Source organism: Mustela putorius, unplaced genomic scaffold (assembly GCF_011764305.1).
Source record: "Mustela putorius furo isolate JIRA1106 unplaced genomic scaffold, ASM1176430v1.1 tig00003871_pilon_pilon_pilon, whole genome shotgun sequence".
Lineage (NCBI taxonomy): Eukaryota > Metazoa > Chordata > Mammalia > Carnivora > Mustelidae > Mustela > Mustela putorius.
Window position 1 is genome coordinate 8124287 of NW_025422023.1, and position 5254 is coordinate 8129540.

At 35.7% G+C, this 5254-nt stretch overlaps 1 pseudogene; it reads left to right on the top strand.

Annotated features, from left to right (window-relative positions):
- Positions 1-634: 634 nt before the first annotated feature.
- Positions 635-1390, top strand: LOC106005389 (annotated as a pseudogene).
- The last annotated feature ends 3864 nt before the right edge of the window (positions 1391-5254 follow it).

Consider the following 5254-nt stretch of genomic DNA (forward strand, 5'->3'; position numbering starts at 1 on the left):
TAATCTCATTTAATTATCTCAGTAGCTCTGTCGGACTGTATTAGCTTACTAGGGCTACCATAATAAAGCACCACAGATTGAGTGGCTTCAATGAGAGAAATTTATTTTCCTACCATTCTGGAGGGAAGAAATCCAAAATTGAGGTGTCAACAGGGCTGATTTCATTCTGAGACTTCCTTCCTTGTCCTATAAATTGCTGTCTTCTCCCTGCGTTTTCACATGGCTTTCCCTGTGGGTGTTGTCTCCTAATTTCCTCTTCTTGAGGACACCAGTCTTTTGGACTAGGGTCCATCTTAATAACATCAGCAATTTATCACTTTAATGACCCTATCCCCAAGGACTTGAACATATAAACTTTGGGGAGCACAATTCAGCCCATAACAGAAATTTAGTAATATAAACCCTTTTTTAAAAAAGAAAAAAAAAAAACTATACTGTCAGTGCATTACTTACCTCAACTCAGCTTGTCAGGGATGGAAGTGGGACCCGCTCTCTGCTCCTGTCCTCTGTACCTGCTAACCTGTAGCTATTACGCACAAGTGCTTCTCTATCTATCTTGGCCAGACTGCTGTTCATATCAATAATGCCTGCTGGGAGGCATTCAATATATCATATAATTGCCTGGAACATATAATTGCCTGGAACATATATCAGTAATTGCCTGGAACATGGCATCCAGCCCAATAGTCACATGCCAAGGCAAAAGACCACTGGGGGAAAAGATGACCCCTTCAACACCTACTTCAGTGAGATGGATCCTGGCAAGCATGTGCCCAGGGCAGTGTTTGTAGACCTGAAATCCATGGTCATGGATGAAGTTTACACTGGTGCCTACTTCCAGCTATTCCACTTTGAGAATCTCATCACCGGCAAGGAAAATGCTGCCAACAATTACGTCCAAGGGCACTACACCACTGGCAAGATTGACCATATCTTGTACTAAATTCAGAAACTGGCTCACCAGTTCACAGGTGTTCAGGATGTCTTGGTTTTCCACAGCTTTGGAGGGTGAACTGTTTCTGGGTTCACTTCCTCACTGATGGAACTCTATTGATAATGGTTTGCTGCCTCTTGCACCATGGAGACATCGTTCCAGAGGATGTTAATGTTAATGCTGTCACCATTAAGACCAAGCGTCCCATTTGTAGACTGGTACTCCACTGACTTCAAAGTTGGTATTAATTACCAGCCTCTCCCTGAGGTACCTGGTGGAGACCTGACCAAACTACAATGAGCTATGTGCATGCTGAGTAGTACCACAGCTGTTACTAAGTCCTGGGCTCACCTGGGCCACAAATTTGATCTCATGTATGTGTGCCAAGCGTGCATTCAGTGGTCCAGGGGGGAGAGCATGGGAAGGAGAGTTTTATTTCAGAGGGAGGAGAGATAGAAGCTTAATCAGACTCACCACTGAGTGTAGAGCCCAATGTGGGGCTCAGCCTCATGACCCTAAGCTCATAACCTTGAGATCATGACCTGAACTGAAATCAAGAGTTGGATATTGAACTGACTGAGCCATCCAGATGCCCTGAAAGGAGAGTATTCTGAGGCTTTTGAGAACATAGCTGCCTTGCAAAAGGGTTATGAAGAGGTTGGTATGGATTCTGTTGAAGAAGAGCATGAGGAAGAAAGAGAGGAACACTAATTACCATTCCATTCGGCACTACAGCATGTTAAACTCACAACTTTAGCTTCAACAGTAGCTGACAGGCGTTAAAGCTTTCTGGTTAAATTGTCTTCACTTTTAAGTGTGACCGTGTCTTATTTTTCCATGTGTACTTGTAGAATTTTTCCATAATGTCTTAAAGTAAAGGTTTAAGAAAGAAAAAAAAATTAAAAAGTTTATAAAATCTTTTTAAAAGTTAATCTTATTAAAGCCTATTTTGTACTTAAAATGATACTCATTTTAAGTGTACAGCTTGAGTTTGGGCAAATATGTACACCATCTAACCGATGCCACAATCAAACTGTAGAAATCTCTATCATCTCAAAAAAATTGCCTTGGGCTTATTTCCTGGCACTCCCCCTTCATCCCTGGCTCAAGAAAGCTACTGGTCTGATTTCTTTTCTAGTGTTTCATAAAAATGGAGTTGTAAAGTATGCACACCACTATCCCTGGCTTCTTTTTTACCACATGATGCATAATGTTTTGAGATTCATCCATTTTTTGTGTGTATCGGCAGTCTGTTCCATTTGATTGCTGTGTGGCAAACCATTGTATGACTCTATTACCATTTTTTTATTGTTTACACTTTCGGGCTATTATGAAAAGAGCTAAAATGAGCCTTTGGTTATCCATCTTTGTATAGCCAGGACATGTGTTTTCATTTCTCTTGGGTAAATATATAAAAGTGAAATACTGTGTCATATGAGAAGTATGCATTTAACTTTGAAAAAAATTTTTTCCAAGAAGACTCTGCTACATTGTTTTCCAAATGATTGTATTATACTACTATAATCGCACTAGCAGTATATGAGAGCTCTAGGTCTTCTATATCCCCTCCAACACTTGGTATTATTGGTCGTTATAATTTTAGCCTTTTTTGTGAAGTGGTATGTCATTGTAGTTTTAAATATGTATTTTCATGATGACTAAATGATATTAAGTATCTTTCCATGTGCTTATGGGAAAATCATGTATCTTCTTTTGTGAATTGTCTTTTAAAATATTTTTCTAGTTTTTAGTGTGTTGACTTATTTTTAAGTTTTTTGAGCTCCTCATGAATTCTAGATATAAGCCATTTGTCAGACATGTGTAATTCCAATATTTTCTTCTTTTCTTTAGCTTGAATTCTGGGTTTATTAGTGCTCACTTTAAGAGCAGAATTTTTAGTTTTGATTAAGTTCAATTATCATTTTGCTTTTAGTTTTACCCTTTGATCTCCTATTTAGGGAATCTTTACTGACTCTATAGAAAGCAAATGTTATAGATCTGGATTTAATGTTTAAGTTTATGACACATTTCAAGTTGGTATGTGTATAATATGAGGTGAGTATTGAACTTAGTTTTTTAATGCACGTGAGTAAACTATTGTTCCAGAGCCATTCCTTTCTCTGTTGAATTAATATGGCACCCTCATCAAAAGTCATTTGAGTATATATGCATGCGTGTATAAGGCAACATCATATATTTATTTATTTCTGGGATATCTATTTTGTTTCATTGATTAAATTCTATTCTTAGGTTAGTACTACACCATTTTGATTACTGAAGCTTTATAGTAAGTCTTCCAATCCAGGAGTGTGAGTAGTCCAAGTTTATCCTTAAAAAAATTTTTTAGCAATTCTAAGTTTATTTTCATATAAACTTTTGAATTATCAATTTCTATAGAAAATGAAAACTTGATTTAGAATGGAATTTTGATAAATATGTCAATTTAGAATTACATCTTAATATTGAGTAGTTTAAACTATGATCTGATGTTCTTTAATTTCACACAGATGTTTAACAGTTTCCAACGTATAAGGAGTGTACATATTTTGTAAAATTTATCCCTAAGAACTTCATTTTTTTGTAAATGGTATATCTTTTCAATTTTTTTGTTACTAGAGAAATCAATTGATTCTGTCTATTGAGCTTACATTCTATAATCAAAACAAATCTGATTATTAATTCTGGGAGATTTTTGAGGGTTTCATAGGATTAGGCAGGTTCTGTCATCTTTCTTTCCAGTCCCTGTATGTTTTTATCTCTTGCATTATTGCATTGGCTAAGACTTAACCCCCTCCCTTACTCCAGCCTAGAACAATGTTGAATAAAAGTGATGAGAGAAAGTTTACTTTGTTTCAAATTTTAGAGAAAAATATTTATTTTCACCATTTATATGAGTTAGATTTTCATAAATAAACCTTATCAGACTGAGGAAATTCTCTTTTAATCCTAATTTCATGAGATATTTTGTCATCAATGAATACTGAATTTTATCAAATGCTTTTTCTCTATCTATTGAGGTAAGCATATGAGTTTTTTTCCTTTATTCAAATAATATGTTGCATTACAATAACTGATTTCCAAATGTCAGAAAACCTTGGATTCCCAGGATAAATTTCACTTAATATTTTTTATATTGTTGAATTTTAGTTGCTAATATTTAGTTAATAGGTTTTTGTTTTGTTCTGTTTTGTTTTGTTTTTGTATTTATGTTCATGAGGGCCATTGACCCATGGTTTTTTGTTTTTATTTTTATTTTTTCTTTATTGCAATGTCTTTGGCTAGTTTTGTTATCAGGGTAATACTATCCTGTGGAACTAGTTGTGAGTATCCATCCGTTTTTATCATTTATGAGTCCCTCTTTATTAACCGATTTTTCTGCATTTTCTTTGGGGACATCTATATCATTTTAGATTGGATGATGACTATTTGGTACTTTACATTGTTGATGTGTTGCTTTGTTATATTTTGTTGTCTTTATCAATGATTATCAGACTTTGTCCTGGGAAGCCTTTAAATATGTTAGTTTTTTTCATTTTTTTCAGGGCTTATTTTTAGGCTGTGCTAGGGTTTATCTAGAGTCACCCTCACTCTAGGGGTATTTTAGCATAACTATTAAAGTGTGACTCTTGTGATATCATCAATTGACATGATCAGTAAGGATTTTCCAATATAGCTGGTCAGACCCTGAATGTCTTTCCGCCCTGGATGATGTCTAGGAATTTTCAGCATACAGTTCTTTTTTGCCTGGTTTCATGAAGATTTACCCTAAGTGTTTGCACAGTTTAATATCCCATTATCAGCAGATAGAAAGTCACCTATATGCAGATTTTTTGGAGGTCGTCGTGTAGCTCCTTCCTGTCTGGTACTGTGCTTCACGAATTCCAGCTACTGTAGGCCCCTTGCTCCAATCTATGTCTCCTCAACCCAGTGTGACTTTCAGGTTCTGCTTAGGGATCCTCTTCTATGCAGCTGGTCTGAAATGTGTCAAAGTCAGGCCCTCATAGGGCTAACAATTTTATTTCTCTCTTTTCATGGATCATGGGCTTGTTCTGTCTTTTGTTCATCATTTGAAAAAGTTGTTTAGTTTTTTTAATTGTTTATAGGGGTATGAGAAATACGGTCCCTGTTTTTAACTATGGCCAGGAGTATAGTGCTTTCACCCATTTTTTTTTAGATAAATTAACTTAGATTAAAAAGACTAAGTAGTACAGTGATGAGGAACAGAGATTTAGGATTTAGGTTGGAATCCAAATTTTTACTGTTTACGAGTTGTACAACCTGGGTAAGTTATATAACTTTCTATCTTGGCTTCCATATCTT